Source organism: Cynoglossus semilaevis, chromosome 4 (assembly GCF_000523025.1).
Source record: "Cynoglossus semilaevis isolate Cse_v1.0 chromosome 4, Cse_v1.0, whole genome shotgun sequence".
NCBI classification, from domain to species: Eukaryota; Metazoa; Chordata; class Actinopteri; order Pleuronectiformes; family Cynoglossidae; genus Cynoglossus; species Cynoglossus semilaevis.
Window position 1 is genome coordinate 5951152 of NC_024310.1, and position 19951 is coordinate 5971102.

Below are 19951 nucleotides of genomic sequence, written 5' to 3' on the forward strand. Positions count from 1 at the left end.
AATATATATAATTATGAATTATTTATATGTATGCACATATATGTACATACATACATATAGACATATTGCTCTTCAGAACATTTGCACTTATCAAGTAAACATTATTTCACTACTAACCCTCCCGCTGTGTGGTATAAAAAACTCATTTTGCATACCATTCCAGGCATTCACTGACATTTGCATTAATAGCAACTTCATAATGTTGTTTTGGTAAAAAACAAAAAAGAAAAAAACCCAAAACAAACTGGTGCTGCTCTATTAATCTAATCACAAATGCATTTCGAGAAAGCACAGTTATCCAACTGTGAAATGCAGTGATTAAATAAATTATAAATGTGTAGGGTCTCTGACCAGTGTTGTATTGTTTATGTCTCATTAAAACTGAATTTCTTCAGCACACGTTGACTCTGCACTGAACGTCTTCCTATTCTGCAGGCGAGTCTCAGCTTTTCTAATTCAACTTTTATTGTGATTAACGCTCCATTTAAACAAATGTGAAAAAGTAGACAAACTGTTTGTTTTTTTTTTAATCTCTGTCTGACTTTATTATGAATGAGAATCTTGAATCAAATTTCCTCCATTCACTACAGGCTGTATTTTATACCAGCGTCACAATACAATATATCTTTCCTGTACAGTCTTTGAATTGATCATCATCACTCGAAGATTGATTTTTGTTTCTAAAGCAACATGAATGAACATTAATAAGAAAAAAGGCTTCATCAATATTCTGGCTTGAACTGTGGCTGGTCTAGTGCCACCTGCTGCTCAACTTAAACATTAGATGATGTTAGCAAGTAGTTTAGGCACGAGGCTTCCATACATTATAATGTCACCATGGCCACGTCAAACAAACGCCACACACTTCAACAGCAGATGTTGGTAATGTTAATGTCAGTGAAGTGAAGACAAAAGTACATTTAACAATTAGCCAAAAACTGCAAAGGAGTTGAAAATAAACCAAATCTGTGCAGTGACATCATCGCTGTCAATCTATTATATCATCCATCAATCTGCTGCCTTCACTGTCTCTACGTCTCTGTGGTTAACACACACACACAGACACACACACACACACACACACCCCCCTTACTCCCCCTCTTTCAAATGCACACACTTTCTCCAGTGTCAGAACTCCTTAAGAATAATAATAAATTATACGGGCACTATATGTATGTGTACGTGTGCACACACACACAAACACACACACACAAACACACACACTGGACGCGCAGCCCACTAATGCTCTGGGTCTCGTGTGGGTATCATCACACAGAGAGCAGCATGCATGATGAATGGCTATTTACCAAACATGACAGGACCTAATATCTGAAAGTTACACTCGTACTCTCTGAATTACTCTCTCTCTCTCTCTCTCTCTCTCACACACATACACACACACACACACACACGTGTGCATGTACAAGAGCTTTGAAATTGCACCAAACAATTATTATCGGTCATGCATATACCACCTTGTCAGTTTCCAGGCATTCGGCTATATATTTTTTCCCCGCACGCCGACGTTCACATCCAGCGAACGCTCTGAAAGTGTTGTCCTGAGAGCAACGAGGTTCGAAACTCCCAGAATTCTTCGATTGGATACACTTCGCAGACAAAGTACCTTTTTTTATTATTATTATTTCACAGAAAGACCCTTGTAGTTCCCTGAGGTAACGCTTAAGAATATTAATGAATAACCAACGTTTTTTATTGAAGGTTCAAACCTAATGATGAGTAAATAAACACTTTGACCTTTGGTCAATGTTGCTGGATGTAGAATGATTGTCTTATTTGTACAATTATTTTTTGTCCTCGTGAGATGGGAGTCAAATATTGGAATAATCTCATTATTTACAATAATTTGACCCCTTAATGACACGGTTCATTTCATTAATTAGTTCTATAGGATTAGGATCCTGCTCACACGCTCTAGAGACTGTTTTACTGCAACCTGCGGCTTCTTTACAGCCAATCAACTCACTGCACTAACTGATGTATCACTTAGTGACGCGAAGTCAAACAGCATGAATCATCGTTAGTCCGTCATCGTTAATGCACCGTGATCTCCTCAAAGTCAAATTTAAATCTGATGTGTACGGCAAGTTTCCTCAAAACATGCTACATTTTAAGTTTCATTACAGTAACAACATGAGCTTCAACACAAAGTACTCAGAAAATACTGCCTCAACATTTGAGTGGTATATACAGTAGGTATTTAAACCAGAGGTTTTTCCTGATAACATTTTTTAACAGATAAACCTGACTTCACTGCTACCTGAGAGCAGAAAAAACTTTTATGTATGCGTTTAATAATTTAGAAAAGCCAAAGAGGAAACTTTTATGTATGCGTTTAATAATTTTGGATTTTAATAAAAAATTCGAATCACCTTACTGGACAAATGTCCACCATACCAGGTATAAACTTTATAAAAGTTATTTACGATGTTTTCTTTGATGAATGTCAGATACTGTAAGAAGATATTAAAACATTTAAAGACACTGACAACTTCTTGCCTGAGGAAGAACAAGACACACAGGGACACAGCATGTGACAGAGGTGCAGAGTGGACTTGTTACATTTTTAAAATAACCGATGTTAAAAGTGAAACGAGAGCATGAGTTAAGGAAACAACACCTTTTAACGGCTGCAGGTCTTTTCTCTAACTGCTGCTTGTAAAATCTCAGGAAATCAATGGCCGGTCAGTGAGCCAAGACCTCTGGCAGGTCGGGTTCACGTCACTTTGACTCCTCAGACACAGCCTAGTTTTTCTGGATAGTTAAAGTATTGTACAAAGACTGACTGACAGTGTTAACGTTGCCAACTCTGCCCCTGTGGTGCCAGCTACGGCCAAGAGTTTACCCCTGTCCATCGTCTCACCACCAACCTCAACAAGAACAAGAGAGAGTGCAGGCAGCCCTCGTTTAAAAAAGAAACAAAGTACAGAACTGAGACCTGACTGTTTACCTCAGAAAAGTTAGAACCACATATGAAAGGGAAAGGGAAAAAAATATTTTTAAACATTTTTAAACAACACATATTTGTAAATGTGGCGCTTTGGCCCAGAGGCAATGTCTCTGTCGTTGGTGTGGAAGCTAGGGTTCACGATCAAATCCCAGTTAGGGCGGTTGGTACTTTCCAGTGGACTCACCACCCGCAGGAAGATTTGGGGGGGGGGGTACAGTGCAGTGTGATTTGGGTGGAGACTGCTGCCCCCGAGACCCGGATAGATGGATGGACATATTTGTAAGCTTTAGTCAAGAACTGCTTCATGTTACACAGTATTTGCCATGATATTTTGGGGGCAATTTTGGGCCTAACAGCTGGATGGATGGACAGACAAAACTTCAATAATACCTCGGGAGTTCCTTGGGAGAAGTTAAGGAAGCCAGCCGGTTTAATTATACACTAAAAAAACTGACTTGTTGTATTCAGTACTTCACCAACTGTGACGTACACATTTCTGGTGGAAAAACTGAGGTAAAGTGCGGACGTGAAAATCTAATCATATGTGACGCTCGGATCGTGCAGACCTAAAAATCTAATCATATGTGACGCTCGGATGTAAATGTTGAGGAGTGATTTATTTAAACAGTGTGAAGATGGTTTTGCTTCACAAAGCGCTGTTTCATTCTGTTCACTCTGTTACTGCACCACTCACATCAAACCTTCTAAATATAAAGGATCTGTCACGGAGAAAAGAGACGAGAGGAAACCAGTCATCTGAGATCTGTTTCTTCAAGTTGGAAACTTCTGTTTGTTTCTCACTGTAAATCCACTCCCATAATGAAAACATGACTGGCACCAACGTTTGCCAGGACTTTACTCCTCATCCAGTGCTGCCTTCTAAGGTTCAGAAGTGTGGGTTTGTGACGGGAGACAACAATCTGCTCTAATTTAAATCTCGTTCATGAGTGAGAAACTTTAATACCTTTCACATTGTGATCAACATAGTCTTAAGATAAAGACCATTTAAGCTAATGGCTAACTCTGTTCCTGGGAGATTTTTGTCCATGTGGCAACGCTAACGATCACAACGTGACAGTTTGCGATAAGAGTCCTTTAAAAACACCTCGTTATTCATTAAATTTAATTCATCACAGAGTGCCTCGGTGCCTAACTGTCCCTTTAAACACACATTATTGTGATGTGTGGGTAATTAAGTCATTCACTTTAACAACTTCACAGGCAACTTTTTTTTTTTACCAGCCTGGATTTGTGAGCATATCAAATACAAATGTAAACCGTGCGTCAGACTGAGCTGGGTTATCTCTCCACACTTGCAGTGCTTTAGGAGATACGAGCCGCGGCATTCCAGAAGTCAACTCAAACATCAGCACATGGAAATTGTTCCCCTGGGCGATCGACAACAGACAGACTCCCTCCACTGGAGACGTGAAGTCACTCGCGGGCAACATCATCTGGCGAAAGATTTACAAAGTTTCCAAAGGGAACGTAACAAAGACCGTAAAACATATCAGTTAATTCCAGAGATGTCGGCATTATTTACTGCCGAGTCTGGGGGAAGAAAATATTGTTGCACGCCGCGGTCTGTAACCAAACACCCAACCTGTTCAATCCTCACACCGCCTGCAGTGTCACGCTCCACCACATGATGTGTGTGGTGTCTTCCTCAGAACTTATCACTGAAACTATTACACTCCTGCGTTTCCACTTTGCGGACACACAAACGAAACACCTGAGCATAAACACGCGCAGAGCACTCTCTTTTCCTTTGCGTTCAGTTTGTGATGATATTCAGTGGTGGCCAGAAATCGAAGCTGCACTTGTTTTTTTTTATATCTCCCCTCTGCTGCTTTACATCACCTGAAAGCCCACCCTCCAATAAATGGGTTTATTATCCCTTAATCAAAGTGGTCACACAGCCTGCCCCTGAGACTTCACGGCACTCGGGGAGCTGGAGCGGAGGAGAAACCCCCGGAGCCTTATCACCAGTCACCAGAGTCAGCAGAAGAGCGCCATGGTCTGTTTGCATGGACCACAGCTTTGGACACAGGGCTCAAGTGCAGCACCAGCACTCACAGCGTCATCCACTCCAGATGGGCGGAGCTGTTTGTGAACCTCTATTCAAGGCCCCTGCCATAAGGAAAACAACGGACGTGCTCAGTGGACAACCCCACTCTAGACTCAGACTCAGACCTGAACGCAGCCATTCACCTCTGACACCACCGCAGCTTTTCACTAACCTCAGTATAATTTACTTCTAGTAATTACATTAAATGTCATGCTTCAAAAACTGGGTTCTGGCTGAAGACGACAGGTCCTGACAGGATCAAGGATGAAGAGAGAGAGAGGTAGAGAGAGGTAGAGACTGGCATGTACGAGGCACTTACAGGCACTAACTCTATTAACCATAACGACTACTTCAAATCTGTCTCCTGGATACAGCAGAGAGCCATATCAATTATTGACCTTTTTTTATTATTGGTTTAACATTTAATGTTAAAACAGGTCAAATCTCTACTCTACTACTATACTGTCTAGACCACATGTGTCAAACTCAAGGCCCGGGGGCCAAATGTGGCACGGCAAATCATTTTGTATGGCCTGCGGGAGCTTCAAAATCATTTAAAATTAAAATGTTTTTTTATTACACAGAGTAATGAACTGTGTTTTTAACTTGAATAAATTGCAGACACATTTATTAATATGTTACTATGGAGTAGTTACATCTATACAGACTACCGTTTATAACCGGCCCTTCAAGGGGAACTGTATTGGTGATGCCGGCCCCCCCTCCCGGTGAAAATGAGTTTGACAGCCCTGGTCTAGACCCTACTCTTCACTGTGGAGTGTTTATTTCAAGGGGACACTGTGTAGACGTGAGAACATTTCAATATGAATATCACGTAAAAAATCATTTCAACCTAGAAACCGCGATTCGCCTCCTTCAACTGAGAGACTGTCGGGTCAGCAGAATGTAAGCCGAGCGGCAGCGATCTTTCTTTCAACGTCACCGAACATTTCCCGTGGGAATAACGGCACTGAGTGGAAAGCAGGGCTGCTGAGCTGCCGTGACTGTGATCAGTGTCAATAAAGAAAAACTTTTTTTGGCAGCTTTCGAGTTTTGTTTCCATTGCTGTTGATGTTGTTGTTGTTGTTGTTGTAAACGGACCGTGCAGTTGCTGGTTTCAACCCGCACTGACTTCTGCGCACGTGTGTGTTCTGCACGTACGGGGAGAAACCAAACTTCTGTCCGCGTGTGTAGGAGAATAAAAAACAGTGTCATCACCTGCGTCAAGGACCTAAAAAGCTCCACTCATCTGTGAGTCAGCTGTAAAAGGCGACTCTCAGTTCAAACGGCACCACTTCCCATTCAACCCGGGTCGTAAATAACAAAAATATTAATTTTAAAGACAGGTCTTCATTCGATGCCATAACGATGCACAAACAAACCGACTGACGGGACGAACTCTTCTCGTGGTTTTGCATTTTCTTTTCTTTTTTTATGATTGAAAGTTGTGAATATAATATTGAATACCTGAGATGGAAGAGTCTGGATCAAGGCTGAGAAGGACAACAAAGTATCAGTACCTGGTCTCCGTGGGTCTCGGTGAGCGTGGACGCAGGAGAACCACAGCACCACAGGGTCCGGTCGGACTGTCACTCCTTCTGCTCCTCCTCCTCCTCTTCATCTGGAGGTGGACACACAGGGATCCGCACCGCTCTCCTTCTGCCGCCTGCTCTGTATCTGACATCCGAGCAAGAGTGAGGAGAGAGTGAGAGAGGACGGGGAGGATAGGTATGGAGGGGGAGAGAGAGAGAGAGAGAGAGAGAGGGGAGGGACAGCGAGAGTGAGGGAGGGACAGAGAGACACAGAGAGAGAGACTTTAATAACGAGGTACAGCGCACTGATGCACACAGAGGAAGGGACACACACCTCCACCGACCCTTTGACTTCCATTTATTTGAACCCAAACCTCAACGTTTACCTTATTTATCAAGTTAATTACTGGCCGTAACCTCTGCTGAAAGTGATTAGCACTGTTGCCTTACAGCAGGAAGGTCACTGGTTTGATCCCCAGTGTTGTTTCTACCTCACACTTACACAGCGGTTTTTCCTAAAGTCCAAAAACCTGCCGGGGTTGGACACTCCAAGGTGTGAGTGTCTACACCACGTTTGTCCAACGACTGCTGGGATGAGGCTGCAGATGCATCAGCAACCTCCAAGATGTTAACCTCTCGTCCTTCATCGCCTCATCTCTGAGACAATGTTGATACAACAGGCAACAAATTTGAAAGTAATTAGTTACTGAACTCCCCTTAACTGTGATTGGTTGGTTCGGTGTCAGTCACTGCAGCTGATACCACAGTCTAATTTGACAGATAGATGGAGCGTTCATGTGAAGTAAGAGAAACGACATGTCAAAGTCATCCATAAAGGCTAAAATGTTAAAATGCTTTTATCATTTTCTACGCCATCTATTGGGGAGATGTGGGTGTTGCAGGGAAAGGCAGAACTATAATAATAATATAAATTAAATTATATAATTTAGAAATTATATAGTTTGGTGGGCCGCTTCCGGCCCTCGGGCCTTAGTTTGCCCAGTTTGGTGGACCGCATCCGGCCCTCGGGCCTTAGTTTGCCCATGCCTGCTCTAATGGGTCCTGCTGTCAATCACAAGCTTTGACCAATTACAGCCATTTGTCTCTCTTCTATGTCTTGTCCCTCTATTTCTGTCTGCAGGCAACCATAATTGACAAAATTGAGCATATGTTTGGAAGAAGATGACGTAGAACTGATTAAAGGAACCAATGAATCATCGGGACAACAATCACTGATGTTACAAATTGAGAGAGAGAATCAGCCTCGGTTCACTTAAAAAAAACTCCATGACGTCTGGAACCAGCAGCAACCACTCTGATGTTTCCTGGAAACTTCTTCTGCTACAACCACCTGAACCCATGTCTAGTTATATATACGACCTACACAGATGACTCAGGACATGAAGTTATTTTGGTTTAAAAGGTTTAATCCATGCTAACCTGCCGCGTCATGGCTTTGTCCGTCGAGTTCTCTGAGTTGCATTCACTTGTCATTCGTACAGCCTGGTGTTGTTGGGCAACACTGGGCTATTTACCCTCCCTCATGTCCCTGCAAGTAAATGTATTTGTAGTGCAAAAGCACTGTATATTTTATGTCAGATTTTGATATTTATTTTTCCACCAAATAATAAAAAAAACATTAAAATATATATATTTTTTAAAACAGCGAGGTTTAGGTGTAAGGTAGGATGTGTCTGTTTTTTTTTATTTGTTTAAAATATAAAAATGCCATCATGGTTCCTGTTGAACGGAGGGGTTTGTCATTTGTTGTCATTCACCGTGTTCCTCCGACTGTAACCAGCGGCTCAGGAACATGGTTTTGGTTCATTTACGAAAGGCTTTGGTACTGATCTGAGCTAATGATCCTGACAAGGTCTGTGTTGATTTAATAAAAAAAGGTAAGGGCGCACACACACACACACACACACACACCTACACACACAGTTGTGCGACTGCTTTTTAATATTTCAAGAGTTATTTCTTCAGGTGACTTAATTGCACACCTAGGATCATTTGTTTCGAGGAAAAAAGCCAACAGGGAACTCACACTGACAGAATGGTGAAAAATAATGCGTAAAATATTTATTAAAAAACACTGTTAAAAAAAAAAAAACCTTGAAAAGGGGCCGCTTCATAACAATATGCCCCCTTCCTGTAAGAGTTTGTTTTGCATTACGTGTCACGACTACTTCTAGCAGATGTGAGGCGCTGGAATTGACTCTAAAAAAGAGAATGGCGGAGAAATGAATAAAGATATGGCTGACTAGTTTCAACAACTGTCTGCTGTTGAACTCAATCTGTCTTAATTTGTATTGGTCCAAGTAAACATTTTCATATTACCACGGTAGTTTCAAAAAAATGATAATAAAAAATACAACTTTCTGTGGAAGCGTGGTAAATCAATGTTTTTGGAAGAATGTTCACTGGACAAAGACACCAGTGAATTACAGACTATCAATAACACAGAGTTTACAGCAGGTAAAATAACAATGTATTAAATGTATCTGCTGTTAGAGTTCACCCGTGTGTTTGTTTTCCCCAGGTTCTCCTACTAACGTTACACCAACTCCAACACTGGAGGTGGCGCTCAGTCAGTGTGAAGGCTGATGTTTCCACCTCTTTTCACTCTAGTGTCATGTTACACTATACTTGTAGTAATATTTTGTGCAGGTTTAAGGGGCGAAAACTCTCATTTGTAAAACTCAGACTCAGAATCACAGCCAAAAGTTGAATTGGTTTCTAAGCTTGAACTACATAAATACTTAACAGTTACTCCAGCAGGTTTGTTAGTTGGGCTGCTGACAGACCCTATTTCAAATATACAGTATATTAAAGTGTTACGTACGGCAGGTGCAGGGGACGCAGGCCGGACCAATCGGCAGCACTCGGGAAAACGAGGATCAGGTGCAGTTTCCACATTATTAACGTCCAAACTTAAATCAGACGGAACGTCCAACAGAACACGCAGTCAGTGGAGAAGCACTGGGAAACAGACCTGGAGTTCAGGAACACAAAGGAACAATGACAGGAACCATAATGACTGGAACCCAACAAAGACAGAGAGACATAGAGAGAGAGAGAGAGAGAGGGGTATTCATCTATATCCAGAGCACCAGGTGAGACCAGTGAGGCTGATTAACACAGAATCACAGGTGAGAGTGATGAAACTAATTACCACAGAGGAGACAACAGGTGCATGCATATAAACTTATACAAGGAACCAAACAGACATGACAACAGGTGCATACATATAAACTTATACAAGGAACCAAACATGATAACGGTAATAAAAGAAGGGTAATAATGAAGGGTAATAAACACCTTCTTAAAATGACACAGTGCACCTTAAAGATAAGGATTCATACAACACCACGAGCTCAGAGGCTAAACATTTGCTAAGTCCGTCCCCCCCGCCCGATACAAAGGACATATTACTGTAGTACCACATCAAGGTTGGCAGTAATAAATCATGTGGTCCAAATAACCTCTAAACATTAGTGCTAGAAGGGAAGAACATTCATCTGTGTGTAGCCTGAAACTCACACAAACCAAACTAATCAAACCAAAAAGGTCAACTAATATTATTATGCAAATCAGCCGTGCAACTAACTGGCCATTTCATTACACCAACTGTTCAGTGAGGAGGTGGAGGTAGGAGGAGGAGGAGGAGAAGGGGGAGGAAGGGGCCGGGGAGGAGGAGGAGGAGTGCTGGCAGGTTTTTTCGTGACAGTCTCTACAAATATGTGATTCTTTGACCTTTTCTTTGTTTACTTATTGGTGGAAAGGAAACGCTGCCTGACAGTAGATGCCAATTTGTTAAAGAAACATTGCACTTGATTGCCAGGCTAACATGGAAGCAGAGGGAGTGATGGGAAAGTATGAGAGGAGACAAGAATGACTGCAAAAGAGAAATGGCAATAAATAAAAAACAAACAAAAGTGAAAGCCCAAAATGTCACCGTTAGATATCCAACTCACTGAGGGAATACAAAATTTGAAGTGTTTTCAAAACGTCCATGTACTCCATCATACTGCAATACACTAAAATTGTTACTTCATAGTATAAAAAAAAAAGCTCATACAGATGAACTGAAACGTGTTTCAACATCAGTTAGAACAAAGGGTCAAAAGAGAGATTAAACATGTGATATTTTGAGAAATAGCATGCTAACTAGCAGCAGGCTATCTATCTATCCATCCATCCATCCATCCATCCATCCATCCAACATCCACCACAGCCAGGCAAAGACATTCTCATTACTTTGTTTAGTAGCTTTCATTAAAATTACTAAACACCACGAATCAGTAATAACACACAAAACAATAATAATAATAAAAACTACAGAAGATATCTTTTTTCCCTGAAGGCCATGGGCCAAAACTGCTGCTTTATGTACACGACCTTTGACCCCTTCATATTAAAACACCAACCAGCTGCTGTGATGAACATGGGCTTACAGACTAAAGGCTACTGTCGGCACGTCTAGCTGCTCAACGCAATCCCCTCCTGGAACCAAATGCTCCCTGACAGTGTTGCCAAACGATCTTAGTTTACACAACCAGACCAAAAGGAGTTGCTCCACCGCCAGCTGTTGACGGTGAACTCGCCTTTTATTAATAAAGAAGACGATGCACCCAGCTATCAGCCCAACCGTGATCCTTTAGATAAACACTGACAAACAGGATCAGCCAAAAACTGCCAGAGCTCACATTCTTCCTTGTTTTGATACTTCTGGACTCACCACTGCAGAGCTACACCACACGGTGTGGGCTGCTAAGCAGGAAGCATTCAAAGGCTGGAACAAACAATTCCCGTTCTTCCTAAAAGTCCAAAAAGCTGGCTTAGCCTTCACAGCCCCCTAAATCTGCCTAGTTCACACTAAAGGCTAAATTGTCAAAATTTGCCAATGGTCTAAACCAGGGATATCAAACATATGGCCCATGGGCCAAAGCAGGCCCGTTAGAGGGATTGATCTGGCCCACATGATGAATTTTGAAGATAAAAAAAAATGAAAAAAAAAAAACTTCATGTTTGTGATGTTTGGTCAAATGGTATATTATTAAGTATGAATATTTTTGAATAAACTTGTGCTAATTCACAGGAAAACAAAGGGGTAAAATGTGGACTAAGTTGTTATTTATAGGTAATTATGTTGTGAACGTACTGGTCCAGTTTGACACCCCTGGTCAAGTACCATAAAAAAAAAAAACACCTTCAATTTCATCATCACTCACACCGCAATGCAATCAAATTATCCTTTCACCTCCTCAGTCTTGCTCCTATTTTCATATTCATTTCACAGTATAATTATGGCAAAGGTTTTATTGATTCTTGTGGAGGTGCAGGGTTTGCAGAAATACCACTTAACTTTTCCTCTTCATTATAGGTGTCTGAACATGGTCTGCCTGGCGCTACCCAAGTGTTTTTCAGCATTGAGATTTAGGCAGGTGGATTCAAACCACATGACAGGAAACGACTACTGTATTATTGGTGCGGAATACGCGTTCGCACCATAAATATATCACACAAAAACCCAAGTATTGCCAAACCTTAATCTAAGAGCGAACAATTTTTTTTCTAAGCGTTTGCTTATTGTTCAGGTGACTCAGTATGCATTGCCAAACCTTAAACTAAGAGCTTATTGCTTATTGTTCAGGTGACTCAGTATGAAGGACAACGAATGAGCAGCAGGAGATTTCATGACAAGTGGACCATGGTTTTCATGATGGCTCCTCACTGACCTCCCCCTTTATTTAGCCCCACTGGTATAGCTGTTTGACTCCAACAGGAAATATACCCTCAGCTTGGAGCTGTTTTAGCTTCATTTTCTCACTGCAGTTCTTCACAGGTAGCAAATGTGAGGGAAACAGCCCAAGCTCAGTAGACTTATAATCCCGCTCGCAGTGGATTTGCGCTCAGCTGTCAGTAGCAGGACACTTGGCAAAATTATGCCTTGACGCTGGCAGCCTACAGACGCTGAATTCTAACGAGTGCCCCAGCAGAGCAGAGGGGAGGCACGGAGCCTTGTGCAGCTGAGGGACGCTGACAATGAGCAGATGAGCTGGGATCAATGTCGGAGTTTGACAAAGAGAAGGGGAAGAAAGGGAGGGCACGGGTGAGTGGCAGTCTGGTCCCACAGCACTTTGAGCTCAGCCTCATTTTTTATTGGGTTGTTATTTACACACCTGCTGCCACGGGGAGTGGCAAGAAACTCACAATCATGGACAGACTCGAATTGTATACAAGCAGACAGACGTGAACATCTGCACTGACGCCCACAAACACTTCCACTTGTCAACAATCAAAAAGGCCGACTGTAGCTGCCAACCACACGGGGGTTTTTAAGGGGAAACTAATAACGCATTTGCTCCGGTGATTCTCAATTTATCAAGGTCAGAAGTGCTGCAAAGAAAGAAGGCAGAAATGTTTACATTTAAACTGTGAAAAATGAGAAAAATTATCATTTTATATGGTACAAGTTGTTTTAGGAAACTTTCAGGAAAGGGTGAAATAGAAGTTGTGAAGTTGCCTCCACGCAGCACTCAGGTTTAGCCAAAGAGAATATTGATGGTGGATGTTTTTCCAAAAAGGAGAAACAACTGTGAAAACAAGGAGGGGGGGAGGAGGAGAAGGTGGAGGGAGGGGAGTCCTTTCTGTTCAGCACCTGGGCCCAACTCCTTCCAGTCCTTCCACCATCTTCCATCTTGTACTCCAGACAGAGTAATTGGGAAATGGGAGACCCATTTATATGTGCTGCCCCCCCTGCTGGCACACTTCCTCAGCTATCTGATTCCACACCCAGAGGGGTTAAACAGATATATACCTGCTTGTCTGTTTTGTCTGAGGGTCTGTTTGTGTGTGTGTGTGTGTGTGTGTGTTTTATAGCATGTTAAACATCAGATTTCACTTTAGGTAAAAACTCCATGCAGCGTCGTTAAAATGTCAGTTCTAAATAAATGGTGTAATGAGTGTGTTAAGTTGTGGAGTGAGTTGTTTTAGTAGCAGTGTTTCCACATTATGACTATTTCTAGTAGAATTTCAAATTAAAAAGGAATAAGTTGAAAAGTCTTGAGATGAAGTCTTATTGAACATTAGTTTAGTCGCTTCGTGGAGTTCAAAGGTCATTGTTAATACGAATCTCATTAAGTTCCACAGTTTGGTTCCCTGAATGAGGTGTCATTTAAAACCAGTCTCTCAACAAAGAGGCTTCAATAGTTAACAATAGTAAACGATATCTTCTGAATATGTTTTATGTTGCAGTTAGCGAAGATTTCCCAATGGACACATTTGAAAACTTCCAGTCTCTCCCAGCCGGGAAGTCCGTGGAGAAAATTCATTTATTTGTCACAGCACACAGAAGTTGTTTACAGACTAGTGCCTCCACGGTCGGTTCAAAGTATTTTCCCATAATACTTTGTCCAGATTTATTGACACATCACAATCTTAACCAACTACAATAATTTCACCAGGAGTTGAATCAGCGCTGACGTTCCTGCAATCTCTATATAATGAATCAAATTGTTAGGCCTTTGTTTAGACCCAACAGGGAAGTGTTCATTATACGCCATAACAACTAAGTATTAAATCCAATTTGTCAGCATAGGACATATAACTAAATAAAGTTACTGTAACGACTTAATCTCATCCCCATTGACCTCAGTGCTGCACAACAGACACACTCCATTTGCTGTCAGTAAAGAACAAAATATAATAAGAAGTTTAATGATAATGCTGAATAACATTAGGTTGTTAAATTTGTTGCTTGTCACCAGATAACTTGCTAACAGCTAAATAATTAATAATAATAATAGTTATTATTATTATTATTAAGAGTTTGGTTTTATCGCTGTTAGGTTTCAGAGAATTCAACTAAAAACCAGTGTTTCTGGTTGTTCAGACAGAAGGTGGGAGGGTGGAGTTGGTTTACAGGAAATATAGAGCCGAGTGTCGTCTGCATAGCAGTACACCAAAGATAAATGAAAGACTTGAGCTGTTGTTTGAAAAACAAATAATAAATCAATAATCGTGTCTGAAAAAACTCGGACAGGAGCTTAAATTAATGACCTCCTCCTCCTCCAAGTCTTAGCGTTGTTTTACTAAACCAGTGTTTAAAATCTGCTCAGCGTAGTTTTACTAAACCAGTGTTTAAAATCTGGACTTTGAAAGTTTCTAGACACAAGGGTTTCTCCAACACTGAGATATAGACATAAAAGTTTAGATAAATCAAGCTTTTGGGAATCTTTGATTTCACTCTGGTCCTTGGAGACCTTCACAAACATTTTTACTGAAGGTGGTTCTGGTTCTCGGCCTCAAATTTTCAACTACAGCTTCACTAAAACACTTGAGTTAGGGCTCGAGTCGTCCAAGTTACTGCTTTGAACTAAAGTCAGATTAATGGATAACACATGCACAGGATACAGATTAAGAGCAGTAGACTTGGCCGACTCCATTCTCCCTCTGAAATCTCTATTACCGACCGACCGTTTGGTAGAAAGTTCTCCACCATCCCAACAATATAACTATCACTGATGTGCGTGGGCTTTTCATATTACAACCTGGACAGACTTCAGGCAATAAAGCAGCAAATGCACCATGAAACAGATGGATGGTTCACATGTACGGGGGCAGTTTCCTTGTCTTGACTCATTGGTCAGTTGATTGTTCAGCCTCTTTGTTGGTTCATTACGACCACTCTGGGCTGTTTGGTATGATTTTTATACCTCAGGTGTCGCCGTGCTTCCATGACAACAGTGCATTAAGGACAGCATTATTGTGACCCAGTCTTTTAATATTAAAGACCTTTATAGCTCTGACACTGATCTTCACACTGAGCTCCATAGAAAGCCAAGATTATTATATGATGAAGCTTAATGCCAGCTCCTCTGCCTTTTTAACTTTGTGGACTAAGGAGAAGTTTTATTCCATGAGACTGGTTTTGGCTCCAGGCTAAAGGGACCTGGAGGCCCAATTTCTAACTGGACTGTAGCAAGTCATTGGTAATATCCCACTTACTGCAGGAAGGTTATTCATCCACAGTGTCACTGCATTTTTAAAGATGTTGCAACATGGCCGTGCCCGGGGTCAGGGACTGAAAGACAAGGACAGATTTGGTTTTTAAAGAATTTATTTATGATGCAATTTAGTGCAAGTCTATTTGGATGACGTACTGGAGAAGTGGTTAGCGCTGTTGCCTTACAGCAAGAGGTCCCCCTGGTCTATTTTTATTGTTTATATATTCTTCCTGTTTTGTTGTTGTTGTTGTTGGGTTCTAATTTATGAGTCACGTTCCAGGATAAACCCTGTTCTCGCCTGGTGACTGCTGGGAGTAGCTATAGTAGTAGCTGGAGAGTACAACAGTCCATCACAGCGCCACCTACAGACACAAACAACCATCTACAATCATAGTGTTATCTATGGTCATTTGATTAATTTAGATGTTTTTTTAATACATTTTTTTATTGACATCTTTTAACCAGTGGAATGTTGGAATGTTGACTGGATACATCGCTGGGAGTTACTAATTAGGCTGTTGTTAAAACCTATGAGTGAATCAGAACAAATCAGAAACCATAAAATATTTATAATACAAAAAACATCTTCCTGCTTTGAGAAAAAAAAACGTATTTATTAACCCGAAGATTCACACCAATATGGAGGACATTCTCCCAAAATGTGTCCTGGGTTTAACGACTCGATAATCAACATCTGTCAGTGATCCCTGCTCCGGAAGCCCAAGTCCCTTGTCCTGAATGTTACGATGCCCTGCTGTTTCCACCATCAGGCCAAATGTGAACTTTTCACAAATCATCACCAGATATTGGAAGAGTTAGTCTGCTGTTGATTATGTTGCAATATGAGCAGATACGAGAGTGGGAAGGAAATATTTTGATACATTAGAGTTACATTTTTAATGCAGAAATTGAATTGATTTTTAAATGTTTCATTACATATTTTAAAGCTTCACTTTTTGACTTTCGAGCGTAAATGGTTAAAATTAAATTAAATCAAGTTAAACTGAGCCTCATCTGAGGACTTCTCTGTGTTTTCCTGTGTTGCGTTGTTGAGGTGAACGTCTGAGGTTTTTCTGTGACTGATAAAAACCGAAGTGTCCCATAATGAAGACGGACAAGAACCTGGCTCCCTGCCTCTTCCTCCGCCCCCTCACTTTCTTCAGTCTGTGCTCTTCATCCCATTTGAATCCTTTTCTTCCTTTTTTTTTGCTTTTTCCTGAACGCCATTTGGGTCTGTGCCCGAATCCAATCTATGTTCTGGTCTAAACGAGAAAAATCAGTCAAGTGTCTTTCATTCAGGTAATCAAGTGGAGGTGTCTCTCACACAGCATTAACTAAACCACTGACTTTTCAAGAAAAGGCACTTTTTTTCCTCTCTACTGAGACCTGCAAAAATGTTAAGCTAACTTTTGCCAACTTAAATGAGAAAACTTATTTGGCAGAAAAAAAAAAAAAGCAACATCCCAGTTGAGTCTCTTCAAGGAATCCTGAAAAATCTTTGAACCACTGTTTAAACATGGTTCCCATAAACATTCTACAAAAACAACAACAACAACAAAATAAAAAAAACAACCTCAAATAACATCTCCCACGAGTCACAGCGGCAATGTTCGGTAATTGCTTGATTAACAATTTTCCAAAAAACATCTGAATGTTGCGGCCTGCTATGCAAATGCTCACTCAGACAAAGGCACACGCAAGCAAGAAATTAAACTTTTTTTTACAATAAGGAAGGAGTCATGGAAAGTGCACAGACAAAGTAGTTTAACAGGAAGTCCCACTGTGGGTATTTAATGTTGCGCTCACAGACCAGGCCTTTTATATAAAACTACCGTTTATATTTGGCCCCTCCTCCCTTTACCCAGTCCCACTTCTCCTTCTGTTCCATTTCCTCAGTCTCAAGTGTCACCAGCCCCATTATAGTAATTAAGTTGGTGAATCCTCAAAGAGACTCCCTTGAAACAAACTGGAAAAAGAGAGCGAAGCATGGACGGGGAGAGATACGGTTTGAGGGAAGGAGACGGCTGCTGAGAGCCCGGTGGCTTCAGAGGAGCGGCGGCGATGTGGAGTCGGAGAGATGAAGGAGCGGAGTACTGCGTGAAGCCAGAACAAATAGGCCTCACAACATGGCAGGCAAAACAGAGGGAGCGACTTCAAGCTGCACATGTAGCCGCCGTGTGTTGGTAAATCAGCAGCGCCTTTACCTTTGAGATGCTGCGGCTGTAATTACTGGTAACAAATCAGAGCACATTCCAGATGGTCGGCGACCTGCAGCAGCCTCTGCACGGTGACGGTGAGCATCGGTTGCCACTCGCCATTTTTCCACGCAAAGTGATGAAAGCGACTCATCGCGAAACCGACTGTTTGCTCATTTGAAAGAGAGCTATCATAATTAATTTGATTGTGATATTTTAATTTCCTAAAAGGATCACACCCTCACAGCCAGGAAAAGTCAGAAGAAAATTAAAGGACAGGACGGAGGGTTAAAGACTATGAAAGTTTCAAGTTTCAAAGGGATTTTTAACATTGAAAACGTTGATGCTTTGTTTGGGTCTGGAAAGAAAGACAAAAAATGAAAAAACCAAACAAACAACTACTTTCATATAGTTTTGCCAATTTAAAAACAAACAAACAACCACTTTCATATAGTTTTGCCAATTTAAAAAAACAAACAAGAAACTATGAATTTAACCATTTTTGTCTTGTTTGTGCTGTTGTGCCCAGTAATTTGCAGAATTAGCGTCCACTCTCCCCGTCTCTCACCCTGGTGTCAGCACTGCAGCCAGATGCTGCTGCTTTGGTGCCACTGACTGAACCGATGCAGTCAGTCGTCATATTTTTTGTTGCTGCTTACGTTCCAGTGCTACAATTTATCAATCTCGCTGAATCGCACGGCGCAATTTGTTGCAAACTTCTCGGCAGAGCCGGTGTGCACAGTGAGGGGAGCAGGGAACTTTAATGGTTGTGTTTTCAGTCTTTCTCCTCTCACACACTTTAAAGATGTGAAATGTCACGCAGCATAAAACGCAGAGTCCGTCCCTGTGGAGGCTTTCCAATTTCTGTTTTAGTGAGGAAAAAGAAATGACAGAAAGATTGAGCCCACTTTTAATTTGGCTGCTCTGATCATTGTGGCTAAAGATGAAGGGCAGGGACGAGCAGTGACTGTCAGGTAGTGACAGTTGTCGAGTTAAGGACCATGTGCAGCATCGGTGTCTCTGGTCGGAACACCAACCTGGATCGTGAGTGACAGTGAGTCAGCACAATCTCTGGAACTTCCTGTGTTTTTTGTGTGTGCTAACCCATGATAACCTGTTTGTGTACTGACCTCGACCTCGACCTCCTGACCTCATTTAGTTATCATCCTATTGTGATCTTCATCACAATCAGTCACTGAACTTTTCCAGTGGAATCAGGCATTTCAACCATTTCTCTGTATATTTATGACAAGAGGTGAAAAACTTTTAAAAATTAATCACGTTTTGTTTGACACTGAAGGTCAACGTTTACAGTTTTACACTGAGGAATAGTTGCATCATAATGTTACACAGTTGAATTACTGTAAACTTTTATGTTGTAGGTGTCTGAGATCATTTAACTCTTACTAGTGTTTACACACTATTATTAATGTTTATATAATTTTAGTGATTTTCTACTGAGGCTTTGCTCTTTCTCCGAAACTCACCTGAGCCCAACTAATGCTACTGTGGAAAATAATAATAATAATAATAATAAAGAGTTTATATATATTATATTTACATACACATATATATACACATATATACAAATAAAGTGCTATAGCCAAAGCAATAATTTAGATTTTTTAAATGTTATTTTTTAACATAACATAATAATTCCACTACACTGAAATCCAAAAGTCCAAATTTTAATAAACTATTATTAATATCTTAAATATCTGCATCGATGAACAGAAGAAGAAGAGAAGAGCAGGGCGAGCACCTGAGCATCAAAATGAACAGCGTCCCTTGCGAAGCTGTTCAAAATGCTAAGTGCACCACAGCAGAGAGAGTAACCATGAGGCTCTGGACATCAGGACGATGGCCAAAAAAAAAAAAAAAAAAAAGCTCTCTGATACTGTAATGGACATAATTAAGACAGCAGACACAAAGGGAAACCAGGCTCAAGGGAAGATGTCACAGCTGTGTCAGATGAAGACACACCTGATTAGCAGGTGCCGGCTTGAATTTAGAGAGAGGGAGAAGAAGAGGGAACATGTGGGAGGGGTGGGGAGAAGGGACAGGTGTCAGGGATTCATGATGAAAGGCTGGCAACAGAGGCAGACTGAAGGGGGGGAGGGGGGACAGGGGGGAGGACGGGGGGATGGAGAAGGCCTGGACGAGCAGGGGCAGAAAAG

The 19951-nt window shown here is 41.3% G+C and overlaps 1 protein-coding gene across 1 annotated transcript in view; it reads right to left on the reverse strand.

Moving 5' to 3' along the window:
• ecel1 (endothelin converting enzyme-like 1) overlaps window positions 1–19951 on the reverse strand; it is a 97871-nt gene that overhangs the window by 60843 nt on the left and 17077 nt on the right. Inside the window, exon 3 of the mRNA XM_008308769.3 lies at window positions 6557–6713. The gene's annotated coding sequence lies outside the window, so the exon portion shown is untranslated. The remainder of the gene's footprint in view (window positions 1–6556; window positions 6714–19951) is intronic.